Here is an 18,744-nt window from a genome sequence, read left to right as displayed (position 1 = left end):
AATTTTTGGTATTGGATGGCTTCTGGTGCTGTCCACCTTACTGGAATTTTTCCACCCTGTTATAAAAAGAAATTTATATTTTATTATGTGTAAGAGCTTATAAAACATTATGGCAATATCATGAAGCTACAGCTTAACATTTGTATATTAGGTTGGCAATTCAGCATCAGGTCTATCCATTTCAAATCTCTATAATGGAATTTAAAGTTACTAATATGTATTTACAAATCTCATTAGAAGTTTTCATTTTTAAGGCAACTCAATTTACTCTGTCCTATGTGATAAAAGGCAAGTGTCTAGTCAAAAGACTATGGCAAAATAGGTAAAGTAACTAGCAGTAAAAGTGAATGAAATATGGGTATTTAAATAAATCCTTACATATTTTCCTTTTCTCTGATCTCACACAAGTTGTAAGAATTGACATAGTTAAGACTCCTCTTTAATTTATTTAAAATGTGATTATATTTTTCTGTTGCAATCATGTGTGTTAGTAACTGGATGATTTTTGTATGTGACTGTATACTACTTATATGAAAATTCCAATATAAGCATGTTATCAATGCAACATTATTTGCCCTCTTAGACTCTATATAGATTGTAAAAACAATGACTCTTCCACAATGCCAAAAAGATGAGATCAATTTGCTATTCTTCTCCTTGTAGTTGTGTATTACTAAGGCCTACTTTCTCCGTAAGAAAAGTCTCAGGGAAATGAAAGACACTGCAATTGACTTCTTCTTACAGTAGCTGTATAGACAGCTTCCATAGATAATCCTATATAACCCAGGACAGGCCAAAATCTGAAACTTTACAAACAAGATTGCTGTTGACAAGAATATTTCAAGCTGCAAGGTCCCTGTGAACATGTCCCATATCAGCCAAATATCTCATTCCAGCAGCAACTGCTCTCAGCATTCCTAACTGAATGACTGTAAATTGTCCATCATGTTTCTGCAGAAAGACAAAAGTAAAATGGTTAACTGTACTTGTAAAGAGACAAAATCATCACAAAAAGTGCCTGCATGCTAGTCATTTGCTATTGTATGACAGGAATTATTAATTAATTTTCTACATGATGTAGACACTTATGAAAGAACATAAGTGCTGATTTAACTTACAGGTAAATAATATAAAATATAAGGTAATTTTTACCAATATTTATTAATAATCATTTGAGATTATTCAAATCTAAAAGTCCATGCTAATAGGAAAGTCAATTTGGGAATTACATATTTTAAAAAATGCTATTCCTACAGCTAAATATTTTCCTTATATGGCAAAAAAAAATCTAAAATTTTATAAGCGAATGAATACATACAAATTAAGATTTTTTTCTCCAGAAATGGGGAAAAAAGGAAGGGAAAAAAATAGGGGAAATATATTTGAGAAAAGCAGAAGGGAAATTAAATAGAAAGTTATTATAGAGGGTGATCCTTTTTCTTTTCTTTTGTTTTGTTATTGATGAGAATATTACCTGCAACAAAGATTATGTAAAACAGATGTAATAGCAAATGGAATTGAGGATTATTTGCAACTGGAGTGGCTGACATATATTTCTGATCCAGTATTATTATTTAACAACAGATTTCTCTAATTGAATTACAAACATGTTGCTTTAACACCTTGGTTTGAGTTGATGATCTTCCTAGGTGCTGCTTTCCTCCAGAAAACTAATGCAGAAATACAAATATCTCTTGATACTCTGATTGCTTATACATCTGATTTGAACACATCATTCTAGATTTAGTAAGAGAAGTCTGAATGTCTTGTTATTCTTTAGATTATATTCTCCTCACTATTTGGAAAAGCATTGATGTATATATATATTCATATACATCCTCTGAGATTACATATATGTATGCTTATACACTTAGACTTTATTTTTTACAAAAAGGTTTATTGCCACTAATCTTAAAAGTAAATTTATAATTCTACAGTCTATGCTCTGTGTTTGTATTACAATATAATAGAAATGGTCCTACAGAGCAAATTTGGGATCACAGAGACAATAATGGATGGTTTCCTCATATTTTCTAACTTTCCTTATTACCTCTGTATTATGTTTAAGACTTTTGTTCACTGACTTTTTTCCACACTGAAAAGTAAAATGATACTCTAAAACATGTATTTAAATTACAAGGGCTCAGGTATTCTCTGAGTATAGGATATAAAGTAAATGGAAACTGATTTTTTTAAACTGCATTTGGATCATTTAAATGCTCAAAAAGATTCTAGTTTAATCCTGTCTAGAGCTCTAATTCTTAATCTCATTTTCAAATAATTATTTTCTGCCCTGCTGAAGTTAAAATGGTAACATTTTACACTGCAAAAAAACAAAACAAAACAAAACAAAACACAAGGTCAGAATGCTATACTGGTAGTATTTATTGCAGATTTGGAATGGCTGGATAATTTTGGTACCTACCCTGAGAAATGCATCTAGGGCTCCATTTTCCATGAATTTTATTAAATCATGACTGGTTTTCCTAAAATGAAAAAAAAAAAAGGAAGGCAAATTTTTCAGAAGTTGGCATCTAAACTTCAGTGGGATTCCTTCTCACCCCAATAAAACACCTGATGCTCTTTTGAAAGACTGAATGGGTGAGAGAAATGTTACTAATCTTTCTCGAGCTTTTCTTAATCTCAGAAATTCATTAAATGTCTACATAATCATTATTTAAAATTAAACTGTACAAACTGAAGTGTCTTCTGACTATCTCCTGAAGTCTGTACAAACTGTGCTCTTCTGACTCCTACTTTGTGAACTAAACAGAGAAAAATGACACTTTATATAAATTGTTAAAATTACAATACTTTCATAGCTTTTGAAGCCAAATGACAGTACATATGAGTCTTTCCAACAATTTATCAGATTTATTTTTCAACTTCTAATCCTGATGCATTATTCCTGATTTTTTCTGAGGTGGTAGCATAAAAAAGGAGTTAGTTTAATTACATATATACCAAGAAAGAAAAAAACATTCATTTAGTATATGCAGCATGTTCATAATTTGCTTTTTTGGTTATGTATGACACTACTTTCCATCACTCAGTCCCTTTGTTAAATGAAGGATATAACCAATATATACCTCTTGTAATAACCCCTTCCAAATGGACAACATTTGGATGGTCAAACTGCCCCATGATGTTTGCTTCACATAAAAAGTCTCTCCTCTGCTTTTCTGTGTAACCAACTTTCAGGGTTTTTATGGCTAATGGAACATCTCTTTTCCCTGGGAGTTTTAGATGACCACTGCAGACTTCTCCAAATTCTCCTGAAGTAACAGATCAAGGAGGAGTATTTTAATATCAGACATAATTTTGCTCTCAAAGTAAAGGCATTGAATTTTTTAAAGAGCTCTGTGGAAGAATAAAATATTTTTCTAAATACTTTGCAAAGCTCTCTAAATGATACTGAAAATATTCCTGTAAATGGGTGAGTCCATGTCTCAGACACAATAAAGCTGTTTATGAAAGAATGTCAGGGTGGGCCACGGTGGCTCAGCAGGTAAGAATGCTTGCCTGCCATGCCCGAGGATCTGGGTTCGATTCCTGGTGCCTGCCCATGTAAAAAAAAAAAAGAATGTCATAAATGAAATTAAGACTGGAATATGAATTTTAGCCCACTCATTAAAGTTAAGCTTTCTAAACTCATGCTATTTTAACTGGATTAATAAAAATTCTTTTGGAGTGAATATTTAGATTAAAATTAGGGGCATGATAAACACTGACTACTAAAGCATAAGTACACATTAGCAAATTCTAAACATTGCTATTGCTTTTTTGGTTTGAAAAGCAAATATTTCTCAAAGATTTAAATGTCTGGAATTCATATGCACTCTGTCTGCTAGATTTAAGGGACATGGATCCAAATTGCATAATTATTGTGAAAATATATATACACATAGAAAATAATAGTTTCTTTAAACAATTCATAAATATTCATTTGCTACATAAAATTTAACAGTGAAAAGGTGAACAAATATCTAAAGATCTGAGAAAAAATGATAAAAATGTGAAAGCTTAGTAAGAGATGGTAAGCCAAGTAAGAGGCAATGTATATATCTCTCAAAATTCAGGGACTTAAAAAAAATTCAAGTCATTTATTGAAAATAGGCCAGAACTATTATGAAATAGCTTATAATAGAACTACATCTTGAAAATCCAACAGAAAGTAAATATATATATAAATTCTCTCTGCCACATCTTCTTTTTTTACTTTTTTCTGAAGATTTTGTAAACAAGTATAGCCTCATTGCATCCAACAATTCACGTAAATGCAAAAGTTCTACACTTGATGTATGATTATTTGCTTGTCCTTATGATGTATGACTTTCAATCTTGACTAAATGGAACAGCTGAACAAGGAAGCTACAGCAGTCTTACCTGTACCAATCACACATTCAATTTTAATACAGGAGGCATCTAGCTCCTTGGCGAATTGATGGACAGCTCTATTTGGGTCCTCGTAGGTTTCAGGGTCAATGTAGGTTTTGGTGCCTGGAAATTTAACTAATGATGTAAGAAACCATGACTGTGATGAAGCAAAGCACTTATTGTGCAGTCAGCCCAGGAATTTCATTATGCAGAGCACTCCTTGGAACAGTGAACTTGCTTCCACATCACCTGATTCACAGCAGTTTTAACAGACTACTTCAGTGTGCTGGCACATAGGTATTATCTGCAAGCTTCTATAGGTAACATGGGATCCAGCTCAGAGGTTACTAACTGAATTTCTTGTCCAGTAAATCAACAAAAGACACCTAACAAAATTCTCTGACATGCCTCTTATCAGACTGGAGTTTTAATTAAATCCTACTGGAGTTTTAATTAAATCCACTGCTATCATGGCATGGTTCAAGCCATATTGAGTTTCATAATGGACTTGGAAACACATTTGTAAATCTATCAGTCAATCAATCAAATTAATACACTGGGAAAAGAAGACATTTCATTTACAGGTAGCCTACTATACTGGCAGCAATATTAAAAACATTTATACATGTTACTTATTCTTTTGATTTATTTTTTAAAGACCAACCAGCATTGACATATACATAAAATTATAAGGTGTTAGGGATTGCTATCACAGAATCAAAGAGAAAACATACTAAAGACACAGTTTCATCTTCACCTTGAAGGGCAATAGAGGCCAGATGTACAGGGTGTAGAGGAAAGTTAGAAAATTCACAATATTCTTGGGATCTGCTAACCAAATATGACAGTGCTTTGAAAGGGGAATGGTTTATATGAACTTTCAGTTACAAGGCTCTGGAAGATACTAACTGCTACAAGGAGGTAGCCAATATGGCTTACAAAAGGTATTTAAAATTCAAACAACATAGAATCATCTTAAAAGTTAAAATCTTCTTAAAATGCATCCAGAAGCATGCAGGTAACAGATAATGCTATGTCAACTTTAACTAAAATTCAATTACAATAATGTATTCCAAATCTAACCATTTGATTAAAGACAAAGATAAGATAGGCATATATTTGGTTATATTAATGCAATGAAAAAATTACACTACATCCTTAAAAAAACTTTATTGTTTTTAACAAAGCCACTGAACAATCTTTTCATTAAATCTTACTATTTGGAGAACAATATATTTCTTTAGATAAAACACTGCAGCCTAACTGTGCTTATGTATCACATAACTGTGCTTATGTATCACATCAAATTAAAAATTATATTTTAAAAATAAATACATAACAAACAAAAAGAAGCAGAATGTATAAAGGAAAATGAGATTTAAAAATCTTGATTTATTCTGCTGTAGTTTATTGTTTATCCAAAATTGATTGTCTTAAACAATTATTGTTGCAGTTTATAAAACTGACAAATGCTCATTTGTTACTAAAGCTGAACATGAAAAAAAACACAAGGAGAAAAGAGAGAGGGGATAGAAAGGGAAAAAGAGAGAAGAAGGAACATAGGAAAGAGGGGAGAAAGAGAAAAAGAGAGAAGGGAATAAAGCAATAGGTTAACCTCCTAGACTGGCAGGTAGATGGAGAATGAGCCATCTTATCCCTTTTCTCTTTCTTGCTTTCATCTTTTTTCTTTTTTTTAGTTTTGGTTTGTGATAAGGGAACTAGATTGGAGGTAATCTTTTGCATCTCAAATGGATCTCTGATGGTTCTTTATTCAACCTGTCATAAAGCATTTGGACAGATCAGAGTTATTGTGGCATAAAAACATAAAATATAGTACAGCTTGGACTTGAAGACATTGTTAGAAAAAATGGTAGGAGGGGACAAAATGTAAATTGGAATTTCTTCACTAAATTCTCCCATTGTGTTTATATCTTTAAATGTGGTACTTCAGGCCATGGAGAGTTGAGGGAGCCTGATACAAATAACTGGATGTTCTATTAAAATAATATGTTCTAAAAGCTAGTTAAATGGTTATATTCAAGTTCCTGTACAGATTCAATCTGGTGTCTTAGCAGACCTAAGAAAATTGTATACTAAAGGAATAAAAGGACATCAACTTGTAAACAGCTGGTGATAACTCTGTACTTTACATACTTTAGATATAGGTCATAAAACAATATAAAATGCCTGGTTCCCACCAAATGACAAGAAAATATATCCTTGCAAATATGATGATCCAAAAATATCAAAGAATTATCAATATGGGGTATAAGTGTACTTTATTTTTTTATTATTGATTTAAAACCTGGATGCTTTAAAGTAAGGAAAATACTGACATAATTTTTGAATATTTTGTTTTTTTGCTCATCCCAAATTGAGTATGAGGTTTTTTGTGTGTGTTTTAATATCTCATTTACATTTCTCATGAAAGTTTAATATCCTATAATCACCATAGATATTTTGCTCTGGAGATGAGAACTGTTTATATATAGTAAGCTTATCATATCTATGTTAGCAAGTAATATATGCAGGTATATATTTTCTAATTACAAATTGGATGTCAAATGTGAAGTGAACGGCATCAAAATATTAAAGTTGAGTGATGAAACTTAAGCATAAGGCTATGCAACAAGTTTTGGGTAAACCATGTTTCAATTTACCTTCTGCATTAACCTGTAAGTTAAAAGCAAATAAACTAAGATGTATTTGATATTTTAGGGATGTCTCAGATATATTCAATAATGGAAAGAAAAGTGACATATATACTACTAAATAATTGCGCTATCTAGTTATCACATATAGGTAGGGTCAAGGATTACAGGAACTATGGTCTTATGTTACTATTCTACATACATACAACACTAGATATGAAAATTGAGGCATTCAAGTTTTGATTCTCTCCTCCATATCTGGAAAAGAGTTAGAAATATTCTTTCCTGTCAGGTAAGTAAGAAAAGAATGTAACCTCCACTTTTCTGAATATCCTCTAGCTGTAAACTGCCTATGGTGCTCTTATTACAGAGGCTTAGTCACAGGAAAAACCACACTGAATTAGTAAAAGGAAGCTCCAACAAATAGGGAGCCTATCAGACTATCATAGGAGGGTGGCAGAATCACATATATTCATAGTGATAAGCAGGGATGGATCCAAGTTTTGTAAGACTTATACTTTATACAGTTTGGATACCCTGTTTAAGAAAAATAATATCCAAATATCCACTCAAATTTGCTAGTGCCCCTCTCAGAGCCTTAGAAGAGGTCTGTGCAACTGAGAGCCTCTGAAGCTTAAACTTCATGAGCTTTATGAAAAAGCCATCTCTGGGAAGACCTTTTACTTTAATTCATAGTATCCCATATAGCCATCCTGTCTTCAGGGCTGGGATTCTATAGAAATTCTTACTCAACTTGGACATGTATTTAAAATGATTTCTCTTTTGAAAACTAAAGTCAAAGCAACTGTGGTTCATTAAACAAAAATACACTGAAAAAACTAAGGAATGATGTTAATACATACACAATTTGTTTCTTTATATCACATACTTTCATGATTTTTTTAATCATTAGGAAATTCTAAAATGGATTCTAAATTCTTGACTGATGCTTAGATATCTTTTGTGACTTTAGTATAGGTTACATGAAAACATCTCCCTACATATGGACATAAGAATTTGATTTAAAAGACAATAAAAGATTTACAGAAAATTTATCCATGCATCAAAAAATTTAGTGAAGGTCATGGCTATTTGGAAAAAGTATAAATTAAAATTGTTTCCAAATATTAAAAATGGGGATAATAGGTTTATGTAAGAATACTATTAATGATCCGAATTGAAATCATGTGATTGTTAGGTTTTTATTTTGTCTGCATAAACTAACGTTAACTATTACTCACAAAGCTCTATATTACACTTGCTATCCACCTTGCAACAAGAATGAGATTAAGGCAAAGGGGCATTTTTTTTCCTTCAGGTCCCTAAGTTCTCTTCTGGATATAATTTCTAAAATGAACTTAACCCAAATGCACAAGAAAAAATGAGGATTAAATCCCATGATTATAATAATTATGCCCTATGAGGTATTAACCCATAATAGACAATTTATAGCAGCTAAAGAGAAAAAGGCTCTCTAACTCATTAATGGTAGCTTCATTTATTGGGTTAAACAAAGGGCCTGCCCTTCTAACTTGAGATAATGTTACTTACCTAAAATATGGGCAGATGCAACATTTAATAGATACTAAAATGATATGAAATACTTGGGCAAAGTTTCCAAAAGGAAACACTGTGACATAGAAGCAGCCTGATATCCTGCAGCTATATTAAAATTCCTTATGAAAGATTACATTTCTCAGTATATATATTTAATTCATATCACATAACTTTCATTCTAAAGATCCCATTCAAACGGTTTAAAGCAACATTTAAGCCTATAATTTAACTTCAAGCATGATGCATTAGGAATTTGTTCATGCCACACTAACAACCAAATTTCTATAATTATTGGGGTAGATAATACTAAAGAAGAGCCAAACACTTACAATGAAGGTAAAGTTCTTCATCCCCTTCTTGGTCAGCTTTGCTATAACCACAGTGCCTGGGTAAAAACAAATTTGTGACAATCTCAATTGGCAATCTTACTTCATGTATTTAAAAATCAGCCCCATGTACCTTAATTATCTAACATCATACTAGCTACAGCCTAAATAAAACTTCCTGTTGATAGTTATTAACTCATTTAATAAAAATCAATTCCCTTGATAAAAAATTGTCCACAAAACAAAATGTTTTTCTGAGACAAACGAAAAGGATTTTTTTTGTATGTGGATTTAGTTGTATCAATAAATAAATATTTGCTTATAATTTTTCTACTAATATAGATTTTATATTATATTTATATTTATATATAGTCATATTAATAACTTAAGAAACTAAATCTTTTGCCAGGTGTCTTCTATATTTATTAGGAAAACAAAACGAAGCTGAATTCTGAAAATAACCAATAAAAAAATTCATCCATTGAAAAAAAAATTCATCCACTGGAATTTATAATTTCATTCTTAAGCTAAGGGTGGAGATCAAGCTATATTTTGGCCCTGGGTGAATGACAATTTATTGACCTTTAACATTTAATATCAGACAAAGAACACTGCATAACCTATTCAAAATTCTATCATAATAAATGAATAAGTAATACATTGACATAATTCTGAAATTCAGTACTTTTGATGACAGAGATTAGAATAGAGGTTTGTGTTCTACTTTCTTCCAATGATGAAGCCAAAGACCATGAACACGAAAATAATGGTCCCTGCCACTGTGACCACGGCAATTATAATTACAGGATCCTGTTCACTGGAGACCGCTGTAGCTGCAACAGAGGAAAGAGGCTCAGAAATGCTCAAGACCATACAAGAACTTGAGAGTTTAGGCAAAACCTTTATAAACAAGAGATGTCTATCTGATTCACCTCTAATTTTAAATACAGTAATGTGTAAACTTAAAGCACTTTATATTCTGTGCATTTTAAAGACATGGTATGGATAATACTTCATTCATTTTACTTTTCTCAGAATAAAAGAACCTTATTAAATACTTATGCCCCAGCATAGTTGTCAGAAATTTAGTTAGGAATTAAGAGATAAAGATCTTTGACCTGCAACTGCTATTAAATCCATTTATTGCTCAGTAAAGTACCCAATCCTTCCATCTTTTTTTTCTGTTATGTTAAATAGGAACCACAAAGACAAATCAAAGCACCTTAATTTACATGAAATGCTTTTTATGTAATATTTTCAACCAAAAAAAGTATCACACCATAATAAAACATCATGATTTTATAATCCATCATAATTCAGGAATAAAATAAGTAGAATTATTTATGCTAACTTCCACAAATTCTGCAGTAGACACTTTTGATAGGTTAGGATTGCAGAGGAACTAACTTATTTACAAAAGAGTAAACTTTCTGAAATACTTTTAAAAACATTTTAGCATTATCTAATTGTAGAAACTTCATGTACTAAGTGATTCTTCTTTGCTCATTAAGGTTAGCCCAACCAGACCTTTATCAGATTCATTTTGGGAAAAAGTAAATGTTTCCTTGCCATTTAAAGCAGCCCCTGATTCAGATTCTTTTTCAAACCCATATGGCTTCCTCACTTCCATTTTTCCAAATTAATGACATTTAACTTACAGAGTAATTTAGAGTCATCATGTATTCTCTAGAGTAATATATTTTCAATACCAACATAGACTTTATAAAGTAACCAAAGGCATGTAAAGCAATGAAAATATAGATTCCAGTAAATGAGTGAGTTGCAAACATCATATAATATATAATGACAAACTGACATATTTTTCTTACTTCTGAAACAATCAACAACTGCAATCTTTGGTTTAAAGCAAGATGGAAAATACTGCTCCTTCTTGGTGTTGGCATGGGATTAGGTCTCTAGAGTAGTAAATTATACATAGGTAGAGGATTTCTTGCCACAATAGGCAGCATGAATTTCCTTTCTGATTGTTTTCTCTTTATTATTTCTGCCTCTCTTGAGAAATTTCTCTAATTTTCTATATGCTAACAAAGGATGATTCTTGTTTAAAAATATTCCAAATAGTAAAAATAGTTCTGGTCTAAGAGATAGTTTCTAATATTTAGTAACAAAGGTATTATATGCATGCCCTAATTCAGCACCTGCTGATTTGCTCCCTCAGGGACCTCCACAAAGATTTAAAAATTAGAAGAGAAAGAAAACAAAAATTAAAATACACTTTAATTTCTGAATTACAGCCTCATACCACAAAAGATGACTTTTTACCTATTTTTATTTGTTTAGTTTGGTTTAGGTTTTTTTTAAATGTCTGTTTGCATAGATATTATTGGAAGAAAAACAATGGAGCAGTTCTGTTCATGAGGAAGGAAAAATTATACACGTATGGGTAGAAATTATTTCTATTCAATCAATGTGTCCCATGGGTCCAATTCTTTGCTTGTCTTAGGCTCAGTTCTTCCCTTGGCTTCAGAAACAGAACTTCAGTGAGAAGACTGAACTCAGGTAAATGATGAATTGTAATTTAGAAATGTTTGTTTATGTGTATCTCTATATAATTAGAATTGTGATAGATGCAAAAATATCTCTTAGCATCTATTCCTTTTGAGATATTGAGAAACACATTTTAATCTTTCCACAGTCAACATTTATGGATAATATTTCCATCTGTTTCATGGGTAATATATTTTAAAAGTTATTTGTAATGCCATAATCATCCCACCATAGTTTAAAATTCATAAAAGTTGTAGATTTGACTCTGAGTAGATGGGGATTTAGGATGTGCAATAGAATAATCTCAATAATGTCTCCTTCCAATCAGTGTTCAAGTAACTTATCTTATCAGCAGTATCTTTCCTCTTGCCCAACTTTCCAGCCCAGTAAACCACTGTTTCCTGACACTCTCATAGCGCTGGGCTGTGTACTCTACCAGAATTTAAATGTATGGCAAGAATTTGTGTACATGTCTCTCTTTCAAAAAACTTTAAAATGAGAGCTCCAACTGCATTATGTGTCTCTGCATCCCTAATTTTTAGCAGTGACTTGTGCTAAACCAGTGGTTCTTAAAGGGGAATCTAGGAAACCCTGAGGGTCCTCAAGGGCTTTCCAGGGGATCTGCAAAGTAAAAATTATTATCATGTAATACCAAGATGTTATTTGCTTTTTTCACTCTCATTCACTCATGAGTGCACCATGGAGTTTTCCAGAGGCTACATGACAAGTGATGATGCCATTATTCTGTTGATTAGTGAAATGTATGCTTGTGTGTTCTTGTGTTTTAATTTTTTCTAGATTTTAACTTCTAAATAGGTGAGTATCAACAGATATAATCCAAATAAACAAAATTTCTTTGGGGTCCTCAATGGTTTTTAGCAGTATTTGAGAATGGGTATGATAAATAATAAGAGCTGATCCTTATTGAGACTTTCAGTTCCCTATAATACCTTATTTAATCCTCAGAATGTCCCACAAATTGGGTGCTGCTATCTTAGCAACTGAGATACAGAAAAGCAGTTCATAAAAAGTCACATAGGGTGGGCCATGGTGGCTCAGCAAGCAGAGTTCTCGGTTGCCATGCCGGAAACCTGGGTTCCATTTCCAGTGCCTGCCCATGCCAAAAAAATAATAAAATAAAATAAAATAATAAAAAAATCATATAGCTGGACATGGAAGAGCTAAGATTTGAAACCAGGTTTATGATTACTAATATGGAATGATAATGATAATCTATTCTACACTGATGATGTTGAAGCATTCATTCTTTGCTTGTTACTGAGTGCCTCACCTTCTATATGCATTCACTGTAGGCACTGACATGACAATACTAAGAAAAGTAGATATAGACCCTTAATTCATCAGCTTTACATTACTTTGGGAGAGAATATGGTGATAATAAAAATCACCAAATTCTTTCTAATGCAAAATCAATTTTATAACATTATAACATTCATTATATGTGATAGGTCATATTCCAGTATTCTAACTTACTCTCCTTAAGACTTAGTTACCTCATTTTTAAAATAATGAAACAATATCTCTGAATTTCAATATGTAGTAAATAATAATTTGATCCAATACTTTCAATTTATGAAGTCAGGAAAAGGCATAAATTCATTTTGAGGGCTTCAAACATAAAGGTTGCACTGAGAAGGAGAATGCAGATAAATGTGAGATAACTAATTGATATTTCTAATTCAAATTTACACTATTCATTAGGAAAAAGCATGTAGTTTGAAATGCTTTATTATATTTGAAATCACAAAGATATCCTGAAATATACCTGAGTTGGAAACTACCAGAACACATTTTAGCAAAATACTTAATCAGGTGTTTAAATGCTGAAATCTTAATTTATAACATTTTAATGCTTTGGAGCCACCGAAATAAGATAGTTCAGCTTTGGTTTCAACATAATAAATAATGGTACTAATTTCATCACACCAAATTATGTGACATTTTTCAATTGATGTCTTATGTAAATACAATTCTATGTAAATGTCATATTTCAATTTGACTTCAATGTATACTTTATTATTTGTGATATGGAGTTACTTTTTAATTCAAAAATGTTACAAAGTATGTTCAAAGAATATTGTTAGTAAACTTAACAAGCATTAGTTAATGAAAAGTATAATTATCAATTTACTCAACCTTTTAAAAGACCTATAAAATTCTTTTTCTGAAGCTCAAATACATCTCTGATCAAATTTGTATTGATTTTGTTCTTCTAAAAACTCTTAAAAAATTGATGAAATAAAGTCAAATGATATTTTTTGAAACTGGTTTTTGAGTGTCTCTTTTTTAAATAATTGCTTGTTTAGAATTTTGTGGGAACACTAGATTAGCAAGAAGGTGAAGAAGTAAAAGCTGGGTGAACCTTGTGCCTGATCAATAACATCAGTTGAAATCAAAAGCTCCAAAATACAGAAACCTGAGACTTCAGCCCAAGGGAAAAGTAACCAGCATTGGGACCCAGGGGATCTGACAATAAACTGCATCCTGACAATAAACTGAGATAAGCCTCTCAAGATTTGTTATGTACACAGAGTGTGACCACACACAGTCACACACACATACCGACATATGATATATATATATATATAATGTAATATGTATACACTGTATATTACAAAACTGTGTTATTCTAAAAAAATGATAAAAGGGCTTCGAAGATTTGGGTGATCCTCTATTATTAAACAGAGTGGAAGGCACAGGGGTATTCTCAAATTATTTTTTATATTTAATATATAGGTTAAATGTATTCGCTAGTACGTTTGAAATGTTTCACAACAGAAAAGAAGGAAGAAATTATATTAAAATAAATATAAGTTCTAAGATCATCTTCCTGAATTCCAATTTTTGAAATCACTGCTATAGCACAAGCTGCTTAAATTAATCCAGGTTCTTACATACCATCTTTCACCTGCCCTACCTTGTTTACATTCTGGGGGTTTGGGGGTTTCTGTGAAGAAGTAGCTGTGACTGATACAATTACAGTAAAATCTTTTGGGGTCTACAAAATCAGCCTATGCCAACATGCAATTTGAACAACTGTTTTTGTTTCTAACTTAGCCTTTTATTTTTTTAGTTAATCCGGTACATTTTAAATTGAAACTAATTTAAATCACAAGGTTCTAACATAGTAAATAAAATAACACTTTTAATTATTATTCTGAATAACTTTTACAAAGCTCATATTTATGCATTCATATATCTTTATATGTAGAAATTATTTTGATGCAAATCATCAACTCATATAATGAAAAAAATAAAGCAGAGTAGGAATCCAAACCAAAGGTGGTAATTACCTTCAAACATTTTACCTGTAGTTTCCTCTAGTGTTGCAACATCAAGTCTGGGACTGTAATTTCCATAAATAGCAGCAGTAAAAGCCCAAATCTGGAAAACATACACTGTTCCTGGTTTCAGATTATTAATGGAGGCTGAAGTGGATTTGGTTTTTAGCGTTGAGTAGGTCCGTTCCCTTTGATCCTAGAAATAATATTTACAGGGAATACTTAATTAGATTGCAGCCAAGCAATCTGACAACCAGTTCTTGCAATTTATTTTAATTTGCTGTATAGTTTTTATAAAGGCTACATTGTACCCTGTGGAATATCACAAGGTTGAGTTGTTTCTAAGATAAAATAAAATGTACATTCAAAACACATGCCATTGTCCTATAAATTTCAAAGGCAAATAATTTTGCTAAAACATTTGCAATATTTTAAGCATTTGCTTTTTGGTAGAGGGCATAGTGGCAAGAACTATTTAGTTACACATATAATCAAAGGCTTCATTGACCAAATTGATATACCATAAAATCTATGATTTAGCAGTCTTCACTTCACAAGGCATTTCTTTTATTTTTTTTACTGAATGTTAGTCAGCAGGCAAAAAGCAACAAGCCAAAAACTAAGAAAATTATTAAATTAAGAAGTTTGGTTAATGCCAGTACCTCATTATGAATTTAACTGTTTTAATTAAATTCTTCATTTCTCATAGAATAAAAACACTTCTACAAAATTATATTTAATGGAATATTTTTAATTAAAACAATCAATATAAATATGTAAAGTATCCTATAATTTATGCTTTAATGGTGAGTTAAAAATCAGTTGGTTCAATTTCCTCCTTTTTCAACTGTTAACAAAACTTACAGAGTTTGTTAAAAGAAAAGAACTTATATTTTTATTATCAAGTACTTTTTACTTCCTGCAAGCACTGTACTCACATTTCATGTACATTATATATGATAAGCTTAAGAATGAAAAAAATATGAAAGTTCAATCATAAAACTCTACCAGAACTACATTGAAATGAATCAAAATTGAATGTCTCATTATTGTGACAGAATATTTAGGAAAAAAATTTTAGATAGTGTCTTATTCATTCTATAATAGATTCTTATGCATAACTCTCAGTGTCAAGAAATAAAATCATTCATTGAAAACTGAAAATCATTCATTGAAAACCACAGTCTGGTTGTCTGGTTTGCATTCATACTGATATTTTGAAAAGTGTACATAAAAGAATACTTAAACTGATTTAGACTGATCTGTGATTATTTTTATTATACAAATTTATAAAAATGACAAAGTCAATATTGTAATTATATATATGAGCTCAAATAAAAGAAGTAGGCATTGCTGACACTAGATGATATAATGATATTGGCTACATGATTGCATATATTACAATATAATACAATACTACCACCACAGTTTAAAAATGGCCTCATCTGTAAATTTAGTGAATATAAATCATTCTGTTTCTTTCATGCAAAATAGAAAAGCACTATTTGAACTGATTGATTCCAGAGCAAGGATTGGTGAAGTATTTTATTGTACTATAAGAAGTTTTGTATATTTTTTAAATGTGTTTTATTTGAAAGGGAACTAAATTGTTTTTGAAATCTGATACAAATTCAGGAAAGATTATAATAGAGGCATGCAAAATGCAGCATTGGCCATGAAGGCATGAATCTAAAATGGAAACAGCATGCAAAAATATTTTAAGCTTAATCTGGACATTAAAACTAACCTCATTTTAAACCTTTTCTTCAAAGGAAAAAAAATTTTTTTAAATTATATCTATTGGCAGTGCATTATCAGCATTTCAGTTTTTTTATTTATTTTATTTTTTTAGGTGCATGGTCTGGGAATTGAACCCGGGTTCCACACATGGAAGGTGAGGATTCTCCCACTGAACCACCCGTGCACCCTGCATTTCAATATATTCAATCAGGTCAGCTCAACTCAAGATTTTCCAAACGCATAGGCCCCTGTTTTATAATTCCATTCAAATGTATATTATAGTGCTTCAGGTAGTTCTGCTAAGTCAATCATAGTAGCACTTATAATTATTATGACTATTACTAGTAGCATTAGTTACTAATGACTACTAGTAATAATCATAGTTCTGTGGCTGAAGCTTTGAACAGAATCTTTGAGATGGATCACAGATAATAATTTGTGAATAGGATTTTTTAGTTTCCTAACTGTCCATATGGGACAGAAATAAATACACATACAACTCAGCTATTTCACCATTTACTAAAATTTAGGCATTATTATAAGGAGATAAAGGAGCAAGCACTTAGGTTTTAGTGACATTAACTTTTATGGAGGGATGGGGTATAATGAAGGTGGACATGATTACTATAATATACATGAAATTTCAGGTGAATTTAAATGAATGGAATTATAATCAGCTCATTCTGAAATCTGGAAAAAACCACATATCTATTATACAAAATAATCTTAATTTTTTCAAGTTATGTTATTTGAGACCATCCTTATTATCACTGAAGCAATTTAAGTACATAAATTATAAAGATGCTAAACAGACATGAAAAGAAACATTTTTCAAATATCTGTGGGGCTTTGTAGTTTCTGTGCTTTGAAAATATTCTACATCTAATTATTATGATATAAAAATTGAGTAAGTAATATATAATAAGTGGAATATTTTCATTTGTGCAATATAGAAACCCAATATGCAGAAATCATTATAGCAATGAACCAGAGATTCAAGAATATGGTTATTAAAAGTGGCTAAAATTAACTATGAGTTTCAAAGTAGCTCCAGACAGTTGGCAAATGATCAACTTTAGGCTACAGTTACAGTACAGTAGGGTGTCATGAGACACACAGCATATCATTGTACATTTCAGCTGCTTTTAGCACTTACTTTCTCATAATACTTGATTTCATATTCAGTGATGACTCCATTGGGATGTTCTGGTTCCTGCCAAGAAAGCTCGACACTCCGCTGCAGCACTCTCTCCTTCATTACTCCATTACTCACTTGTGAGGGAGCTGTTTGGACAAGATGTGTCAATAAACAATGAGGAAATTCACTGGATGCCTCAAATCAAATGTCACAACTGATCAGTCCCATGTTGTGCCAGTTTCATTAAGGTAAAAGAAAGCACTTTTTCATAGCTCACAATTCAGAAGCTAATGAATATTCAAACAGGACCTTATTACTGTTCATAAACCTTAATAGAAATTTAAATTAAAGTGCAAACAGCAGAAGATAGTATTGTTCAAGTTAGTGAAAAGTGGAAATGATGAGGTTGAGAATGACAATTAAGCAAGTGAATGCTAATTTAAACTAGAAAATATGATTTCAGATTAATCTCCAATGATAAACTAAGTCCAAATATTTATTTCACATACAGTGGTCATGTACTTTTAAAAGAAAAAATTAATTCGATATGGTGTAAGAAAAAATATAAGTAATGATCACTTTTTTGCTTTCCTTATTCACTTATGTGTGTGTACACTAAGAATTCCAGTTAATCTTGGAAAACCTTTTTTATAGGTCATTAGGTCAAGTTGCAAGAAAATGCTAAAGCTATTGCTACTTAAATATGTGTTTTCATACACATACATACATGTCCAGGCTCTTATACATTTAATTTATGTAATTAAACCTATGTAATTTTACCTATGGAACCTAGGATTCCATCTTTATTAGAAACAATTCAAAGCTACAATCTTGCTTTCTCTTTCTATGTTGATAATAATATGCCTAGAGTTCGTTCAGTCTAATTGGTGCCACATATGGTTTTTTGATAGCTAAGACTGTGGAATGTAGCAAACTAATTTGCTCTGTCAAATTTGTTTGGTGATGATTAACTAGTTGTCCTCTCTGTCTAAATGAGTAGCTGCACGGGCTTGGCTGAATTTCAGAGAGGTCATTATGTTTCATGTATCATGCTCTATATCATTCTGTAAAATATTTTCAGGCTGTTAATTTAATTTTCAGATGTCCAAAATTGTTAATAATCCTGCTGACAGAAAAGCAATTAT

At 31.3% G+C, this 18,744-nt stretch overlaps 2 pseudogenes across 2 annotated transcripts in view; both read right to left on the bottom strand.

The window, feature by feature from the left end:
• The window catches only part of LOC143658983 (multiple C2 and transmembrane domain-containing protein 1-like), a 484,136-nt pseudogene that overhangs the window by 119,568 nt on the left and 345,824 nt on the right, over window positions 1-18,744 (bottom strand). The window lies entirely within an intron of this gene.
• LOC143659955 (ephrin type-A receptor 7-like) overlaps window positions 1-18,744 on the bottom strand; it is a 45,975-nt pseudogene that overhangs the window by 13,569 nt on the left and 13,662 nt on the right. The window contains exons 2-9 of the transcript XR_013163814.1: window positions 17,618-17,745; window positions 14,749-14,917; window positions 9,636-9,744; window positions 8,915-8,970; window positions 4,387-4,500; window positions 3,090-3,275; window positions 2,426-2,486; window positions 817-951 (exon numbers count right to left, since the gene is read on the bottom strand). The product of XR_013163814.1 is annotated as an ephrin type-A receptor 7-like (transcript). The remainder of the gene's footprint in view (window positions 1-816; window positions 952-2,425; window positions 2,487-3,089; window positions 3,276-4,386; window positions 4,501-8,914; window positions 8,971-9,635; window positions 9,745-14,748; window positions 14,918-17,617; window positions 17,746-18,744) is intronic.

Source organism: Tamandua tetradactyla, chromosome 16 (assembly GCF_023851605.1).
Source record: "Tamandua tetradactyla isolate mTamTet1 chromosome 16, mTamTet1.pri, whole genome shotgun sequence".
Taxonomy (NCBI): domain Eukaryota; kingdom Metazoa; phylum Chordata; class Mammalia; order Pilosa; family Myrmecophagidae; genus Tamandua; species Tamandua tetradactyla.
This window is presented reverse-complemented; position numbering and strand designations above follow the sequence as displayed.